Here is a 20484-nt window from a genome sequence, read left to right as displayed (position 1 = left end):
GAAATTACCTTCTACACAAAGTCTCTTCTGAGAGTTCCTCCTCTACCACTCTCGATGTTGGTTAGCTGACTCTCCATTTCCTTCCAGGGCATCCTAAAACATATCACACTTTAACTGTTCTCATTTTCCTTCTTGAATGGAAAGGAATGAACGAATGCTAAAAAGAGCTCTCCAATAATCACATTGAGTTGATGTGATTGATTGCCAATGCAGGCAATTGGAATTTTGGTCTGTATAATGTTTTCATGAGTAAATGTACAATTTTTTGGTTTAAAAAAAATGCTGGAAATGGTTTGTGGACCATCCCTTCTTGGATATTTTTGAGGACTCCAAAAGTCCAGGGAATCCATGTTGAGAACAGCCAGAGAAAAGATGAAGAGAATTGCAAAGCTGGGATGCAGTTTAGAACTAAGGCTTCTAGTCCAAACCTTTATTTTACATAAGAGAAAATTAAAAATAACTCCCATAGACTTAGTCTGCCAAAGGTCACATATTTTGTCATGTATGTGAACCCTAAATGTTGGATATTTTCATAGTTGAATTTTAAATTTCCATACAAAGGTTTCAAGAAACTTTAATCAATTAAAGCACTCCCTTCAACCAAAAGTGAATGAGCTCCTTCACCAACTATTGTAGAAGTAATTATTTTCCAAGACTTGAATATGAGTTGGAATCTTAGCTTACAGAGGCTATAACTAATTTAGAGACTCAAAAAGAATATTTTGATCATTTTGATCTGCTCTGGTCAAACCAGGAGATGATTTACTGTAATCAATTTTCACATGGTTATTTTCTTCCCATTCTATCAACAGATAATAAGCAAATGAACACATGGCTGAAAATTTGACTTGCTTATTTAATGTATTTGATAAGTGACCCAGAATACTGAGTAACCCAAAATTAGATATTTTAATTAGTAGAATATGAATAAGTGGAAAACATTCCCAGAACAGTCTTCTAGATTTAAAGGCCCTTCAAAAGGATCTTTTGAGCTTTATTTAGAGGTTCAATTTTCTAGACCAGTGATTTTGCAAATATAATGTGACTGGTTTCATTAGGAGCTACTGAAAATGCAGATTTCTTGGTCTCTCCTCCACAATTTCTGAGTTAGTAGCCCAAATGTGGGGCTCAGGGTGGGGATCAAGGACAGGGTATAGGTATCTAAATAAGTTTAATAAAAACTTCAGATGCTGAGGCAGTTGGTCCAGGAGCCTATTTTTAGAAGTTGTGACCTAAACGAATAATTCTGTTGGAGTCTGACATTTTGAGGTTATGGGTTTGATTTCTTTTCTAAATACATATACATGCACATAAACCCAGTGTCAGTATAAAATGTTCTTAAGTGGCAGTGATACTCTGGGACATCTCATACTCAGGGTCAAGAAACACTATTTTAGATAGAGATTTTACAATCCTTAGAGGATCCTGAATTCTGCAAAAAAAAAAAGCTTGCTGGATTTCAACAAAACTTTTCATGAAAATGTGTATTTTGTTTATATTTCAGATTTCTCTGACCACAATAGCATCCTAGACCATTTTTGTCCACTGAATTATATATTTACCATCTTTTTTTCACTCAATGAATTGAGGGAGTTACTTTGTGCCAGGCATTGTGCTATGTACTGAGGGGCAATCTCATTCCAAGAACAAAGATCACACCAAAAAGTAAACACATATCAAACATGTATTGACAAAAGTTGGGTCTGATTTTTTTGTTAAGGAGCTCCATATAAAGAATGGAGCAACAGAGAAAAAAAAACAGAGAAACCTTATCACAACTCCTGAAACCTCCCTTGTCAATTTTATATACTACTAACATTATTTTAGAGAGAAAACAACTTTACTACATAATAAATACTATGCAAATTACACATGCACACAGACATATACACACTATTTTTGTTTCCTGGTTGCTAAAACAAATACTATGTAATGAGCTGGCTGAAATGATGGAAATTTATTGGCTCACAGTTTTGGGGCTAGAATCCAAAATCAGGGGATCAGCAAGGCTGTGCTTTCTCCCAGAAAACCGGCATTTGGTGCTGGCTGCTGGATGATCATTAGTCCTTGGTTTTTCTGTCACATGGTATGCTGGTTTGAAACTGTTGTGTACCCCAGAAAGGCCATGGGTGGGATCTTGTTTATTAAGTTGTTTCCATGGAGATGTGACCCACCCATTCAAGGTGGGTCTTAATCTGCCTACTGGAATCTTTTAAAAGGGAACCATTTTGGAAAGAATTGACACAGCAGAGATGTTTGGAGATGAAGGAAGAAAACGTCTCCCATGAAGCTGTTTGAAACAAGAAACCAAAGACTGCAGAAGATGTCATCCACATGTCTTCCCAGCTGACAGAGGTGTTCTGGACCCACTGACCTTTCTTAAGTCAAGGTATTGCTCCCTGTATGTGCTTTAGTTTGGACATTTTTAATAGCCTTAGAATTGAAAACTTGCAGTTTAACAAATTCCCTTTATAAAAACCAACCCACTTCTGATATATTGCATTCCAGCACTGCTTAGCCAACAAAATAAATTCTGGTACCAGGGAAATGAGGTGCTGTGGATTGCAAATATCAAACATGTTGAAACAGCTTTTTAAAGTGAATAAGGGGGAGATTTTCAAAGAATTGTGAAGAATTTGATAGAGAAGGCCTAGAATGCTTTGAAAAGACTGTTGGTAGAAATGTAGGTTTTAAAGAGACCTTTGATAAGGCCATAGACTTCCAAATTAAACATGGAAAGTGTGGCCTGGTTTCTTCCTGCAGCTTATAGTAAAATGTGAGAGGAAAGAGGTAAGCCGAGAAATGAATTCTTGGGTACAAAGAAACTGGAAAATGATGATCTGGAAAATTCTGGGCTTCCAGAAAGGGAGGCCCCAAAGAATAGCGTCCTACAGGAGGATTTAACCAAAAATGGAACCAGTCAGCCATTTCAGAAAAGATCTGTGGAAAGTTCTTTTCTGACAGGTATATGATCCCAGTATACTGCATAGAAAACCAACAAGTTTCTTGCAAGATTTGTATGAACAGAACCACTGGCAGTGTGGACTAAAAGGGACAAGATAGACAGAGTGAAGGAAAAATAACTTCAAAGACAGAACTATGGCAGCTAAAGTCTAAAGCCAAGAAACATTAGGTCAGGAGAATGGACCCAACCATGCAGTTGGAGAGGGTGAGTTTGCCAAAAAGGCAGAGGGCAGGCATTCCAACTTGATGGAAGAGTTTCAGTACCCCAGGACTCAGGAAGGGTGGAGCACATAAACTGGGGATTGGGGGGAGCCTGACCCCACTGTTCTGAGGAGGTTGACCATGTGTTCCAGAGATGGCAGAGAGCCCAGTGCTACTCTGATGTTTGGAGATGGTGGAGCTGAGAAAAAGATGGTTCCCCAAAGAGCCCCAGTGTTGCAACCAATACTCCAGTGCTTGCAGATAGCAGGGCTGCTGTGTAGGCCCTTGTAAAGGTAGGACTGCCACTTTCTAAAGCCCCAAGAATAAATGACTCTTAGACTTTGAAATCTAAAGGAGTTTGCCTGCAAGTTTTCAGAACTGTTTGGGTCTGGTGACCCTGTGTTCGTTCCAATTTCTCCCTATGGAAATGAGAACTTTTAACCTATGACTGTGCCTCTTTGTATGTTGGCAGTAGATAACTTGTTCTGAGTTTCACAAGTCAACAGCCAGAAGAGAATTTTTGCCTTAGGATAGACCATGCCTGTAACTGACTTTGATGAGATTTTGTAGGGCTTTGATTTTATATTTTATTTGTATTGTTACTGAAATGATTTAAGGCTTCATGATATTGTGATAGAATGAATGTATTTCATATATGGAAAGAACATGTCTTTTTAGTGTCCAGAGGGTGGATTATGCCAGTTTGAAACAGCTGTGCACCCCAAAAAACCATGTTCTTTAATCCTCATTCAATATTGCTGGGTGGGATCTTTTCAATTAAGTTGTTTCCATGAAGATGAGACCTACCCAACTGCAGGTTGGACCTTTTGATTAGGTGGTTTCCATGGAGATGTATCTCCACCCATTTAAGGTAGATAATATACCAACTGGAGTCCTTTAAGAGGGAACCATTTTGGAAAGAACTGACACAGTCAGAGATGTTTGGAGACGAAGGAAGAAAACGCCCCCAGAGAAGCTGTTTGAAACAAGAAGCCAAAAAAATGACACCAGCCATGTGCTTTCCCAGCTGACAGAAGTGTTACAGCCTCATCAATCTTTCTTGAGTCAAGTATCTTTTCCTTGTATGCCTTGGTTTAGACATTTTTATAGCCTTAGAATTGTAAACTTACAATTTAATAAATTCCCTTTATGAAGGCCAACCCATTTCTAGTATATTGCATTCTGGCTGTGTTTAGTAAACTAAAACACATGGCAATGCACATGGCGGCCCCTCCTGGCTTCTCTGGGGTCTGTTGACTTCCAGCTCCTTCCCCTGGCTTTCTCTCTGAGGTGTTCTCCATAAAGCTTCTAGGAATAGTGTTAAGAAACATCCTAATTCATTGAGGACACATTTTAATGGAAGTAGCCTCATCAAAAGGTCCTATTTATAGGAATTCATACCCACAGGTATGGATTAAGTTTAAGAATGTGTTTTTCTGGGGCACACAGCTCTAAGCCACCACACACTTGTCTCAGTTCTGTGAGTTGTTCTAGTAGCATGGAATCTCAGGGTATGGAACCCCCAAATCTGTAGCCAGCTGGTCAGAAGTGTAGGCACTCCAAACTTGTGGTTGATGCATGAAGTGAGGGCAGTCTCATGGAGGACCGTTCCCTCTGACTTTGTAATTGGATCATATCTTTAAATAACACACATACACATATGCGGTTGCCGTAAGAACACCTATGACCATTCCAGAATGAAGCTTCTCTGGACCTGCTCCATGGGAAATGTTGAATCTCTGGGAGGGATATTAGTCAGGAGCAGTTCAAAGAAATCCCCATTTTGAAATCCTCATGGGAAAAAAGGATTGTCTTAAAAGGGATTTCCCCCTCCTAGTGGGCATCTGAAACATGGAATGAAGAGGCCCAAGGGAATTGTGGGGCACTGCTGAGGCCTGCCCAAGGGAAGAGAACTATTCCAGACATTCTGGGGGACTTCAAGGCTCTGTTTAGAAATGACCATGAGTTTATTCTTTCTGCTATGGGTCAAATTTTAAAAGTTGGTTCCCTAGTAGTCTTAGGTATACACAAGGGTGCCACGGCGAGCATATCTCTTCAACGTCGGAACATGGATGCTCAGTTGTGAGGTACAAAGAGTAAGGTCCTTGTTGAATTACTCTTTTAAAACACTGAAAACCTTTTAGCTAAATTTTCAGGTATGATTTTAATTTTTAATCATGTAATAAGCGCCAACTGAATGCACAACCACATATTAGGAATGTATCATAAAAAATCAGGAGCTGTGGCAGACAGGGCCCTTGATATTCAGGAAGACTAAGTCTCCACGTTCTCCTCAAATCTCCAATTTTTCAAATTCATAAATACTCATATAGGCTCTTGGCTTTCTCCCAAATAAATGAATAAATTACATTTTCATCATAAGTCACATGAAAGCTGCTTACTCTTTATATCATTAATTGTAAGATTTTCAGAACCTGCATACATGCAATTCAAATTGGTGCTTGAACAAAATTATTAACTACTCTTTAAAACTAAGACTATCTCTATAAATGCCAAGGCTCTATGGCTTTCAAATCTCCTAGTGTAGTTTTTAGTAGAAAGTGAGTTTTTATCAGGTAATTTGATTCACTATGTACTAAATGTTTCAAGATATCACTGTCATATAATATTCTAATAGGCTGAGGGCTTAGCATGTACCAGGCATCAAACTAAGTGCTTTTCATAAGTCACCTCAATGATTCCTCACAATAACCCTCATGGTTGATGAATAGGTTCAGAGAGATTAGGTAATTTGTCTTAGGGCACACAGCACAGCCCTACTCAGTTATGTTCTCACTCCCTCAGGCTTATTTTGCCTCTGATGTCTCCTGTCCCAATCAAACATCAGCAAACCTTGTTTAGAAATTCTGGGAAAGTGTTTTAAACCCCTGTGTCGTGACAGTCGGAGGATGTGTTCCTGTCGTTGAGTCAGATCTGCCTGATTCACAGAAAAGCATAGTGTTCCTCTGCAAGGAAAGATGTTACTCTGCAAATTTAGCATGTGTTTGAGAAGTGATGATAGCTGCAGCCCTGAAAACTTCAGGAGGGAGCAGATGTATGCATCCCAGTGGCAGCTTCCTTCAGTTGGAGCTTTCTGTAGGAACAGCTCCTTGGAGATCTGTAGATCTGGCATCAGAATTCCACAATCTGAACCCTGAGCTGCTCTGTTTTTTCATATACATAAAGTCACATGTTACATTACACTTATGTTTAAGGACAAGAAGCAATTTCCTTAGGAATAGCTCCTGATATCTCTTACTAGAAGTCACGTATATATTCTGTTTAAACACTCCTGTATACATGACCTTGTGTCAGAATCTGAAATTCCCAGTGGGATTCACTGAAAGCTTTAAAGAAGGGAAGATGAAGGAGGCTGGCTGGGAAGAGGGAAAAACCATAAGGGAGGAAGAGGGCGAATGAAAGGAACAAACCTTATCCGCCCCCTTCACCGCTGGAGACTTACACCAGCCATGCAGACCGGAGCACAGGCATGTTAGAACCAAACAGGAGGTTTCGATTTGTTTACTTGCTGGGAGGAGGGAGGCGGGAAGGAGAAAATACTTCAGGAAGACCGAATACTTTTCTCTCCCTTGGGTAGGAATCAGGAATGTTTTTATTTCACTGTTTACTCAAAATATCCCTTCTTTTCAACGAGAAATTCTCATTTTTGTTTTTAGTTCCTTCCAGGAGACTGTTTTTCTCAACAGCAGTGAAGTCACGTACCAGCTTTGGGCATGCAAATAGCCTAGAGCACCCAGACCTGACACTGCTTTTGAATAAAATCCCAGCATGTGTTTATCTTCCTTTGGAAAACAAAAGTATTGAAATAAGATCTCCTCTATAAAAAGCCTCTCATTTCCCTCAAAGAGGTCAGATATTGCTCTGCCTTGTGAGTTGCAGTTTGCATAAAGCAGCTCTCCCAGGCAGCTAAGAGCTAATGTTCAGCCTCTCTCTCTCTCTCTCTCTCTCTCTCTCTCTGTCTCTTTCTCCCTCCCTCCCTCACACACACGTACACACAGACACACACACACACCATCTCAGGAAGCAAGCAAACAGGACGTTCTTCTTATTTCTAGACAGCATCTGTCTCCCAGACCTCCATTTCACAGCAGGTTTTAACGCCAAACCTGAAGACTAGGGATTGCCCTAATTTCCCAACAAGGAAATTGTCATTATTTACATGTCTTTAGAGTAACTTTGTTTACAAAGGCAGAACTAGGGGATTTTACTCTTTAGATCTGTGGGTGAAGATGTCCACATGCAGACAGACGCGTTCTCGCATACAGGAGAACATGGAGGTGATTTGAATGTCTCTGAACACTTTAGGCCAGGCAGCGACACGCGTGGCAACGGCACTCAATCCATAAACGGTACAGCTCTGGAGGCTGTCGGCAGAGCTTTAATCTGTGGGGAGAAGCTGCTCGGCTTCATCCCACCAGCTGAAATTCATTTTTCAAAAGGAATTAGACCAAGGTACTGTTGTTATAGCAACAGTCAGAGTCACTTACACAGCCTCTTCCCCACAACCTCACTATGACTTCTGTGGGCAGCGATTTCAATTATGTCTAGGGAGTGGCCAAGGCTGAGCCCGGGGAGACCCTTTATTAGCCATTTAAGAAGTGGAAGCCTAAATCCTCTATTTCCAATTCAGAGCTAAAAGACAACAACAAGAGTTCATCATGTTCAACAGACTTTTCCCTAGTCCTGAAAGGCACATGGGCAGGGAAGACAGGCAAAAACCCTTCGGATCCTATGTTTTCATCTCTTGAGTAGGAACTGGACATGATACCACTGAATTTCCAGAGCTTAACCAAGGACGGGTCATATCAGAATCAGATTTTCAAGCGAGGATGGTAATGTCGGCAATTATCCTTCATATTTTGGAGTACTGTCACTATTTTAGTCCTTCAGGAACTTGATTCTACAGGGTGTGGGATTCCCAATATAATAGTCCACTCAAACCCTTGAAAACAGCAATCAAATCCAATGCTTCTTTCTTGACTAAATGCACATTTATATATCCAAACCTTTATGGCAAATAGCTTTCCAAGGAAGTACAGCAATGAGACAGTCTACATCCACTCTAGAGATACACAAAGATGTTAAAAAAAAAAAATCCATGAAGCCAGTGTATGACTAACAATGTTTTAAATGTATCTTTGTCCCCTCAATGCCTTCCACAGGTTAGGCACTTAATAAGTGTATCGTAAGGGAATCTCTTACACAAATTTATTCATGCTTTTATTTCACTGAGTGCCTACCATGCGCCAGGTTCTAAATCAGGTACCAGGGACACACCAGTGAACAAGATTCAATCTGTCTTCAAGAGACTTTAGCAGGGAGGGGAAAGAGAAGCAGATGTGCCATGGCGATGCAGTTTGCAGTGAGTGCAGTGTTGTGGAAACATGAAGGAGAGGCATTGGTCCCACATGAGGTAAGGCTTCCAGGGGGGACTGATTTCTAAGCTGAGATTTTAAGGATTCCTGGTGAGGGTAAAGATATTCCAGGGAGAGGGGACATTGGCCAGAGGAGAAAGAAAGCACAGCTTCCACGTGAAACCCCAACAGTTGTGTCTGGCTTGAGTCGGAGGACCAGGTGGGGGCACCAAGAAAAAAGGGTGGAGAGATGAGAGGTCTGTAGATCACGAACGGCTTGTTTGCCATGTTAAGAAGTTTGGACTTCATCCAGAAGGTTTTGGGAGACAGGGAAAGAGAAACCATCACTCACAATGCTAACTTCCAATATTGCAAGGATAAAAATTGGCTACAACTAGTTGCAAAAGGTAAAAATGATCCAATAACATTCCTGCCAGGCTAATTAAGAAAATGGATAATGTCATCCTTAACTTATAAATCAATACCACACAGACTTGGTCCTGAGGCAAGTAGCTCAACAACTGCTAGTTGGTCCAGGGATTAATAACTCTTTATCTTTTAAATGTTTGTCTCCCAACTCCAATCCCAAATTGAAAACAAACTTCACATTGGCTCCTTTGCAAAGGACTGTAGTCAGAGATGAATCAGCAAAGCCTCTGAGTAGGCAGAAGTTCGCCTGCCATGACCCTGGGAAGCTCTGAATTCTGGCTGTTCCATTCCCTGTGACTTAGGAAATGTGACTTGACCCCGATAATCCACCTTACCTCAGCGAGACACAGAGGCTTTGAGAAACCAGGGCCATGACGCAAGTCAGAGAGAACAGGGAATGATAATCAGGATTCCCTGTCCCAGCCCAATGCCCCATGTGATAAATCACTTTGCCCTTAACAGGCAGAGTTTGTCGATCTTCTGTTCAGATTATGGTGTACTGTAAATGTACCGTTAAACCATATTGTGAAAAGTATATTTTTCAATGGCTTTATCTTTTTATCTAGCCATCCAAATATTATTTATACAGTTTCCATTATACATGCTACAGTGAAGTTTGCATAATATTTTTCTGTAACTACCTACTTTTGCATGGCTATGGCTCTCTAAAACTCCCCTGGGAGAGAGTTTTTTTTTTCACCTTGGTCTCAGTTTAGAAGTAAAAATTATTTTGTAGGAACAAATAATGACTTTAGAGATATTTTTGATGTTACGTGAATGTGAAAGAAAGGGGGATTTTATTGCAATGAATATTTCTTACCTTTTGACCAGTCAAACACCACAAATCAAAACAGCTAGACTACAGGCATCAGGCGAGGCAATGTAATGGATTTCACTGAAGACTGCCCACACTGCCAGATTTAAACTAAATGAGGTTTGCATTCACATGCTTATCAGTATTTAAAAATACCCTGAGTGTACACAACAGAAAATGTCAGGAACTTAAACGGCAAAAATATGCATGTGGTGGTTTCCAGATTTCACTAAAGCAAAGCAACTAAACAAATTTAATTATGTGATTGGGCTGCAGTTACTTAACCTCTCTGGACCTCTGTTTCCTCAATTATAAAATGAGGTGGTTGGATTACATGATTTTCAAGTCTCTTTCTAGCTCTTAACAGTCTTGATTTGGATTTTGGATTCAAATCAATGACTTCAAAATCACTAAGTAGATACATTGGAAGGCACTGTTAACTAAGATGGGCAGCTGAACTTAGCAGGCCATTACCGTGTAACCTAAGTTAACCCTCTTCTTAAAAATCTGAGAGCAAGACTTCATTATACTCTTCAACAAACACTTCTTTTTGGTAAATTTGAAACAAAAATTGGACTTGAACCCTAATCACAATCATCTTCAAAAACAGGAAAGCAAGTGTGTGAATTACATGACTCGTCTAAAAGAATTTTTATTTTTTGATTGTCTATTCTGTGTCAAGTGCTGAGCTGGGTATGGCAGATAAAAAGAAGCACAAGACCCCTGCTTCAAAAGAATTCGCAGCCTGTCCCATATTTTCATGTTGCTCCTAAGTGTCTAAGAGAAAATGCTCCCGTTATGCATAACACTTGTCAAACATAGAGAACAATGTTGTATCCTATTTTTGCAATCACAACTTGCCTAACAAAAAGACTCTGCAGAGGAGTTGAAGTAGAAATCCTTAGGTAACAGCTCTTTACTTATGCAAGGGTGCATGGGCCTTCATCTCTGCCATGAATGATTTTGAGTAAATAACCTTAAATTACACTGAGATCTTCATTACACTGGGGTAATCAGAGACTGAACCAGATCACAAGTGGGAGCCGTCCACCTCTCTGGACAACCACTGAGAATTCTATCACCTAGAAAATGCAGATGGGTCCTGTGCCTAACCATAAGCTTCCAGCCGGAGGCCCAGAGTCCTACAATCATTTCTCTCATGAACAAGGTGTGTGTTCTGCACAAGTTAGTGAATTATTCTCTGCCTGGACAAAATAATTTCTAAAATCCCTTATGGATCTAATAGCCCAGAGTTTTATACTCTCCCTAGGTTAATTTGCGTATAAATGGAAGATGAACCAACTGACGTTTTAGGTTTCCTCTTAACCTTGAGGTTCAAGGTTAAACATGTAACTTAACCTGAAAGAACAGAGAAGTTTGTGTCTACTGCTGCTTTTATGCATTGTGCAATAAGCCTGATTAACTCAATTCCTGCTAATTTTGCCTTTAGCTGTAACTTGGCTAAGGGCCAACTGATATTTATCCCTATGAACACAAAAAAGCTATGTAAAAGAGTAGTGGATAATAAAGATTATAAGGGGAATGCTTAACCTATTTAAGATAGAAATGGGTCTCAAGGACTAAAGAGACTCATATTTAAATAAGCAATTGATACACATATTATGAATTCTTCTCATATATTAATTAAAGTAGTTCCCCAAGGATGTTTATTTGCTAACAGTTTGATGGTCTAGTTTGAATTGCAGTTGTTAGTTTTAAATATATCAAATGCAGTATATATTTACTACTCTGCTTCATTTCAGATTTTTCTCAATTCAGGCAGCTGTTTGCCCAAATTAGTTTAAATTAGGGAGAATCTATTGTATTCATAAACTCTTCATCTAAATGGCAGAAGTGATGACTATAAAATTTGTCTTAGGTTTGTTGGAACTCTGTAGCTTAACTTCTAGTCAGAAATTTGTAGAGAATGAACATGGAGTGATTAATGGCCATTACTGATGTCTCACAGCTGTAACTTATCAGAATATGTATACGCTAATACTGTACCCATGGTAATTATCTCATTACTATGAAGTGTCACAGAAATGCATTACACAAAGCACTCACTGAATCGCATTTTGCAATTTCTTTTTACGTTTAAAAACCCAGAAGCTTAGGGTTCCCTCGTAGTTGGATCCTTGCACTGAGGTGGGGTTTTTGGATAGTTGTTGGGGACTTTGCATGGGAGTGGGGGATTGCATGGAAGTCGGGGCTTTCCCAGAGTTAGGGTACTGCATGGAAGTTGGGGGTTGGCATGGCAGTTGTGCATGTAGCTAAAATTCCTTGGCAGAACTGGAACCAGTTTTGTGGCTCTGGTTTTCCTTTTAAATTTTTCTGCACCTCAATTCCTAATTTGAAAATGGGCGTATTCATGTCTGATCCCTATTATACTCATGGAAAGGATTAGGCCGATGAAGTTTATAAAACACCTGGGCACCATGAGGAAAGGCATTAAGGAAATTACTTGGCATGCTGCAGTGGTGACTTCTCTAACTGCATGAATATTTAATGAACAGGTACACATAATACTTGACATTTCTGTGGAGCTTTTCATGCAAGCATCCCAGCATCATTAAAAGAAATGCATGGCAACAATTACTGGAGATCTGGAATCATCACCTCATTGGCCACAGAGACAGAGCAGCTTAGTTATTAACTTAATATTGTTCAGGAGTAGTGGTATACCCAAATATAGTTATTCTACAGACCAGCAGTAAGGACCTTGGAGAGCAGGTGATGTCGATTGGAGAGTCATTCATCCATCTACTCATACAGGTGGTTTAAATCATGCCTGCATGAAAATTCCCTAAAATAGTGAACATGTAGTTGGAATAGGGCCCTGTTAATTAGATGGCAGGAATCAGCAAAGAGACAAAGAAATAGTATCAGTGAGAGATCAAAAGAAAATGTCATCAAGAAAGTAGGACAAAACAAAGAAGATAATATGTGGTCAGATTTGCAGTTCCAGCTGCAACTTTGAAATGAGAACTAAGATCCCATTGGAGTAGTAGCAGAGTAATTCCCCAGGGAATCTAAGGCAGGGTTCTTCTAGTACACCCAGCGGCATCAACAACACCTGAGAACTGTAAATTCTCAGGCCCCACCCCAGACTTCTTGAATCAGAAACTCCGAGAGCAGGGGTGGGGGTGGTGTGCAGGAGAGGTTGACACTAAGGAAAGGGGGTAGGTGTGGGGGTGTGAAAAACTGAGTTGGCAAAATCTAAGGCACATAACATAGGTAGAGGTATTTTCTTTTGGGACAATGAGAAATGTATATCAGAGCCATCAAAAGAATGATTAAAAGGCCAATGTTGGGGAGAGGGATGTTGAGATGGAAGGGGGGAGTGACAAAGCAGCTTGGTCCGCACAGTTGCCATTTTCTCACTGACATATAATACAAGGATGAGCACTGCTGAGGATACAGAACAAGGGTTTGAGGAGGAACGTCATAGAAGGTTCTGTCATAAGAGAAGAAGGGGGACACTTTTCGAGGGCTCCCAGCAGAGGCACAGCCTCAGAGCATGAATCTGCATTAGGCCAAGGTCATCTGGCACCAAGGGCAAAATGAATATTTCCAAATCACTATGCATTCCACCTGTGAACAATATGCTTTCTGACACACTGTGAAAAATAAAGGTAATAAGTCAAAGTAATGCATTTTTTTTGAATCCTAGTCCTTGCTAAAAGGTTTTCTTTCTTTCTGTCTGCCTTTCCCAGCCACAAATGGGACATGCATAAAAACATATAAATTGTATGATTCTAAGGACCAAGGGGAGGAAAAAAAAATCTCAGTATCCCAAAGGGAAGAAGTCTGTGGAGTAGGTATGAGGGTAAGCCATGTGTTAGTGTTGTCTATACTTGAAAGTTCTTCTGGATTTTATATCACCTATATTTGGCCCCTAATTTTTTTTCTCTAGCATATAAAACCTGAATATGAGGGTTCTAGCTTCAACTGTAAAAAGCCAAAGACTTTTTCAATTTAAAAAATTTCTAAATTTGCCTGCTTTTGTTTACTTTGGTCTTTATTCTAAGCCTCACCAGTTTCTGGAAAATATTATTCATACTTTTTGGGTTTTGTGGGGAAAGGTCAGTTTTAAGGTAATAAGTACCAAAAGGGTAAGCCACTTAAGAAAAAGCTGTCTGGTTATGAACTCCTGGCAACTCTCTTCAGAGGTGACATGCAATGGAGATGAGAGCTGAAGAGCTGGCAGCATGGACTCAGCACTGTCACTGACTTCAGTGGAAGAAGACAAAGGTCAAAATTCTTCTTAAATTCTCAAAAGAAGAGTCTGGCTGGGTTACTTTGGAAGGGCAACTCAATCATTGCTGAGATGGAAGTAATGTGGATTATTTGATTAAGCAGAATTTCAACCTCAAGCATTTGCCAAGTTAAAACACAAGTTCTAAAAACAAACATAAAACCTTTCTCTTGTTACCTACTTCTTTTCCCTTTGAAATGTACCTCTTGATTTTGTTAAAATTCACCCACAGACATTCTAATAAAAGAGTATGAAAAGAGCTGCGATTATGGTTATTTTGTAAAGGGAAAAACCCAGGGATAAATTTTAAAAATTTACTTATAAGAAAAGCATCAGGTAAACAATCTCTTTCCCCCCTCGTCCCTCCTTCAATAGTTCTCACATTAAAAAAAGTAGCATTTAGACTTTGGCTTTTCATATAAGACAAATAGTAAAAGTATCACTGTCCCGAAATTTCAAAGCAATTTCACAACAATAATGAAATGAGGGAGGAAATAGTTTTGTTAAGGTCTTGAAAACAATCACCCCAAGTTGCTGTATGGAGTAGCTTAATAAATTATAAAGGACTTTGCAAAAATTAGTTCATTCATTCAACACATGCTCACTAAGCATCATTTATGCACCAGGCCCTATGTGAAAATCTGGGGAAGCAAAGACGAATAAGGCACAGTCTGCCTGGAAGAGCTCACAACAGAGGGAGACAGTTATTATTATTATTATTCATTATAATGCAGGTAGGCTTCCCATGCCCTGTTCCTACCTCCAGCCCCAGGAACTTTGGTTTTAATTCACAAGGAACCATATTGTAGGGAGAAAAAAAAGAAAATGACCACAGTAAATCCTGCAAAGGTGGCAGGTCTTCTAGAAATATAGCTACACTGTAAGACTTAAGACCTCCTCTAAACTCAGGGCAAGGAAAGAAAAGAACACAGAAAAATGTCTGCCAAACTCTATCAAACCTAGCCACAACAAACATCTGGAGCTAAGAAATCCAAATTTAATTGGGAGATAAATCTATACAGATTTAAAAATTTAAAAAGGAAAATGAAATAAATCGGAACATAGTTAAAAGCGCCTTTCTTGCCTCTTTTTTCCTCAGAATTGCCCCTGAGTATCACCGAAAGAAAAACATTACCTTCAGCTTTACTGGAGACTGTGAGGTTTCATAGACAAAGAGATCCAAGTCTGAAATTGATAACCCAATTTCCACATATTTTGGTGTTAACCCAGATGAGCCAACTCTAAAACAAACTCAGGTTTTCTGAAGTGATTTTTATGCCTGCTTAAAACCAGTAGCTGAGGAGAAAAGTACATACACAATAAATCTAAAATCATTCAATTACGTTATGTCAACTGGGAGGCTTATATTTACAGAGAATAGGCATTTGACTCCCGTATTACAAAGACATGCAAATGACTCCCATGTTGCAAAATCATCCTGGATGTTTTATTACGTGGTTCTCCGTTGCCGGAGAAAGGCTCGAGTTTGATCAGGAAAATACTACATTTATCAGATGGCAACATTCGCATGTTAACATAGCTTCTCGAATTAACTACTGTTATGGATGTCAACTCACAGGAAGGGAAAAATTCAAACCCTCTTTGGACAGAGATTCACGTGGTAAAACTATACAAATTAATGTCCTTCAGTTAATTAAACCAGAAATGGTTCTATTAAGCAATAGAACCATTGCTTCTATTAGCAAAAGAAGAGACCAAGTCTAGTCTATATGTAATGACTCACAGACTGATGAGGTTTGCTGACCCTGTATGATATTTTGTTTGTTTTGTTTTGTTTTTTGGCATGGGCAGGCACCGGGAATCAAACCAGGGTCTCCAGCATGGTAGGTGAGAACTTTGCCTGCTGAGCCCCCATGGCCCGCCCCCTGTTTATATTTTTAAACTTAGCTTTTGAATGAGTCTCACAGAACCTGTACAGGCAGAACCAGCCCTGCCTGGTATTTAGATCTGCTTTTACGACTATTTAACCAAGGACTCTCTCAGACACGTCCATGGGAATTACCATCAAAGTCTGCTAACCGCTAAATTCGCGCATGTTTCATTTCGGAGATCTCTGAATCTCTGAAGGCACCAAACGAGGTACTTCTCACAGAGGCTGAGGGTGAAGCGGTATCAGAAGGGTCCTCGAAACACCCCCACCCATGACAGGGCACCGCTGCACGGAGGACAGATTCCACCTTGACCTATTTTTTATCTTAAACAAAACATTAGTGGTGATGAACGGCTGAGATGGAAACAAGGAATTTCTTCGGAACCACTCCAGGATCTATAGGTCCCAAGCAGAGTGAAACAATAAACTCCACAACCCACAAGAAATAGGGGAAGTAGCTGAGAAACAGAAGAGTCGGGGGCGGGTGAAAGGCTGCTGGTTAGGAATGCCATAACTCACTTTACATATGTGATGACTGCTTTGCAGGAAAGGATTAGATTAATCTACGTAGCTCCAGATTACAGCACCAAGGAAATAGTTGGAAGTTATGGGGAGGAAGAATTTAGCCTCTACGTAAGGAGGAACTTCTAAAATTTGATTACAGAGATTCAATATAGAAAGGACTCCCTCGTGAGGCTAATGAACTTTCCGACCTTTGACGTTTTCCTACCAAGACTGGAGGCTCACCTGTCAGGGGTCTGTAAAGGGGATTCTTTATTGGGTACAAGGTTGGTGAAAATGACCTCTATGGACCCTCCTAATTCCATGATCTGTCTAGTGAGGTTTTCTATCTCTTATGAAAATTTATAGCTCAAGACCCATATAAGTATTCCCTTACTTTATATAATATACATTTGTGATGAATCATTTTATAAAGGGAATATCACTTTTTTATTCATTTTTCTTGTTTTCCTTTATTAGAGAAGTTGTGGGTTAACTGCATTTTGATGTTTATTTTTTTTTCTTAAAACGGGAGAATCTATACATGAAATGCTGCGGTCACATTTTCAGCACACATTCCTGCCGCCTCGTGCCTTTTCCGCGTGTCCCCTGCCAGAGCTCACACCACCCTCGTCTTGCCACGGAACTTGCATTATCTTCCTACTACTAACCCTGCTGCCCATCTTATTCCTCTCCAGCCTACTCTCCACGAGCATCCAGGATAAATGCTGAAAAACACTAACCAGCTCATGTCATTTCTGTCTAGAGCCTTTCTATAGAATTCTATGTCTCTTCAAGCCAAAGCTGTAATGGGGGTTTACGAGCGCTGGATGACCTGTCTCCTGCTCATTGCATACTTTCTCCCACACTGGCTTCTCCCCCGGCTCTCCCTCTATGTCCGCGATGGCTGCTCCTGCCGTGTGCAATGTGCTTCTCCCAGCTCCGTGCTGGGCTGCCTCATTTTCGTCCTTTAGGTTTCAGCTCTCCTATCTCCTGAGAAATGCTGTCCCTGACCACCCTGTCTTAATTAGCTACACCTCCCCAGTAACAATGTATCATTCGCCCTATCTGTTTTTTTCACACCACTTATCACAATGTATAATCATCTTTCTTATTTTTTATTGGTATTGTCTTCTTCCCATCTTTGAGTGTAGGCTCTGTGAAGATAAAGACCCAGATTGTGTTGTTCGCCATTGTACCTTTCTCCTGTCTCTAGCGTAGGGTTTTGCACAGGATTTGTGGTCAATGAGTGTTTTTGGAATGAATGAATGAATACATGATTGTGTGAGCAAGTCTGTTCAGCTTTGGGACAGCATGTGAACTTGTTCTTTTAGACTGTGAGCATGGATGTGTTTCTCAATGTCTTGTTATCTTACCTAAGAGACTTCTGTGCACATAGTAGAACCCTGAAGAGAATTTGGATCGACCCCAAGAAACTCACACACACGATTTAAAGATCAAAGATTATATAGAACATTCTTTTTCACTGAAGAGAGAAAAGCATTGCCCACACCTCTGAGCGCCCCTTATATGTACAGCGAAGTAAAATCCTAAAGATTAATAGGACAGGTCTGTAAATCTAGGATAGTGTGTCTTTTTTCTCTGAAGGCCTCTCAGAAAAAAAATATTCTGGCAATGAGGAACAGGAGATGTTGGAATGGGTTACTGAGGAGGTGGTATAATCTCCTTTTCTGGAGATCTTTAAAAATAGAACAGCCATCTGGGGATGATTTAGATATGGTCTTCATTGAAGAAGGGGAATGGAAAGGTTTGGAATGAAGGTTCTGAGTCTCCTCTTGTTCTTGATTTTCTGATACTTCCCTTTAAAATTATATTCATGACAGAAACCTGAAGGGGGCAGGGAATTCACAATTTTTAAAAACTGAAAGTTTAATCTCATTTTATTTTGAACTGGAATTCTGCTGTATCACTATCCTTTTTTCCCCAAGAGGGCAATTTGGATGTCAAAACTTTTGTTATCAGGAAAGTTTGGATGAAACTTAACTTCTGCTCTCTCATTCCTAGAAAGGAAAGCAAAGGAATTTAAGATGGAAGAGTTTGGGTGGTGGGAAATGTAAGCTTGAAGAGTACAAATCTATGTGTGGGTTCTACTCACAGCCACTTAAAAGGACTTAGGGAAAAGAGGAGGCGCATGGAAACGCAGGCCAGGTCCTTTCCTCAGTGCTCCACACACACACCTGTTGCAGTTGAATATAGAAATTAAGCCCTAGAGGTCACAGCTACTGTTTAAAACCATTCAATTTTTATTCTTTTTGATGGGATCAGGTTTGGGAAAGTCAACTTGTAAACAACATGGGGTATGTTTTTCTTATATTTGGTTAGGAAACTATAGCAATTGAGCTGTTTTCTAGCTTTGCTCTTATGGCTGTTGCTTGATTTGTCAAAGCTGTATAGTCAAAAGAATAATAGACTTTAATACAGATAAAGCTGAATTTTACTACTTAAACTACAGAGGTCCCACTGTAAAAAGCCTTGTTAAATTCGTGTCTCAGCAGTATTCATATACCATAACTGCTTTTCTAACCTAAATAAACTTGGTTGTGATTATCAAATACATTTATTTTTAAATGTTCATTACAAGCTCTACTGTACACAACAAAGTAATGGCCATTATAACTCTATTTTTTTTCTAAAAAAACCCCACAACTTTCAATGATGACATTAACCTTTTTACTCTTCTGTAAGTTCATGAATAACCCATATTTTTATGTAATAGTGTGTTAGGTGAGAACAAGGTATAACCATAGAGGTCTTCACAAGCCACACTTGAAAACTGGTCTTATCATTTTATATGATATTAACCAGTTACATGTGCTCCTACATTTGCCCAGTGATCCCAGCAGGATGGTTAGGCATCCATATGTACGAGTCTCTATGGAGCATATGTTTGGGCATACTTATGCTAGAAACAGAACCTGAATGCCACAAATTCACAGAAAGAAAATTCTAAGGTTGAAATAAGAACTCCAGAAAGCAAAAAGGCAGACATGGGATACTGTCAAAGAACATTAACATGAATTACATTGGGGGCCTTCAGAACACAAAATCCACACACTGCTGGGGTTTGGTACATCCTGTTACATAACTGTGAGAAGGTGGTCACCCCCTACCTTTCATTAATGAATGGAGGATACATATTTGTCCAGGGCATTCAGAAACATCTGATCCTTAAACAGAGAGGAACCAAATATCTGCAGGGTATTTGCAGTTTCTACAGGAGTCAAGCTCTCTGCTACAGAGCTGGGGCATAGAAAGATCTGATCCTTGAGACAAAGACCAGACTGGCTTTGGCCCAGACTGGGTCAGACCTCAACAGAGTAAGCCCTTGAACACGACCTTCTGCTTTATAGCTTCCCTTTGCTCCACCCACACCAATACGGGCAGGTGGGAATAGCTGAGAATTTGGTCCTCCCAAATCGCCCTGGCTGAGCCTCTTCCCTCTCTTTCTTCTCTTTTCTCCTCATTTGCCCCCTCTCCTCTCTCACCTGCGTTCCCTAGACTTGTGATGCCCTGGTAAATCCCAGGGAGCCTCCAGAAGTCCCAGCCAAATTCAGTGGGTCAGCGACACATTCTCCAGGAGTTCTGGGGCTGAATCTGGACTTGGTTGTCTATGTACCATCTCCACACTGCCTGGGTTCCAGGCTTCCAGATATTTTGCAGTCCAATCCCCCAATTTCCCTTTCCTGTCTTCCAGTCCACTGGCCAACTATCTTCTCTTCCCTTTCCATTGCTTGCTGCCACGTTTAAAATCTGGTCACCCTGTTATTTACAAAGTATGGTTTTCAGTCTCACGCACTCTCCTGCACTCACTAGTGTTCCTTTGGGGGTTTTCTCACAGCCTTCCCTCACAAATTCAACACCACTCCCCCAGTGCAAAACAAGCATTGGGAGCTTGCTGGGGCTTGCAAAAAAAAAAAAAAAAAAAAGACCCTGCTGCTTTTCCAAAGCCTGTGTTCCTGCACTGCAAATGTTAATGCTGATCTGCAGGGAGATTGCAATTCTAACATAATGAGATATTAATGAGCTTTGC

At 40.1% G+C, this 20484-nt stretch overlaps 1 protein-coding gene across 4 annotated transcripts in view; it reads right to left on the bottom strand.

Moving 5' to 3' along the window:
* Nucleotides 1-20484, bottom strand: part of MAML3 (mastermind like transcriptional coactivator 3) — a 408040-nt gene that overhangs the window by 175346 nt on the left and 212210 nt on the right. Inside the window, exon 1 of one of the 4 annotated variants that reach the window (XM_077139985.1) lies at nt 15177-15339. The exons of the other annotated variants lie outside the window; for them this stretch is intronic. The gene's annotated coding sequence lies outside the window, so the exon portion shown is untranslated. Of the gene's footprint in view, nt 1-15176; nt 15340-20484 lie in introns of those variants that run through there. 4 annotated transcript variants of the gene reach the window in all.

This window comes from Tamandua tetradactyla, chromosome 22, assembly GCF_023851605.1.
Source record: "Tamandua tetradactyla isolate mTamTet1 chromosome 22, mTamTet1.pri, whole genome shotgun sequence".
In the NCBI taxonomy this organism is placed as follows: Eukaryota; Metazoa; Chordata; class Mammalia; order Pilosa; family Myrmecophagidae; genus Tamandua; species Tamandua tetradactyla.
The sequence above is the reverse complement of the archived record's forward strand: the minus strand, read 5'-3'. Positions and strand labels throughout refer to the sequence as shown.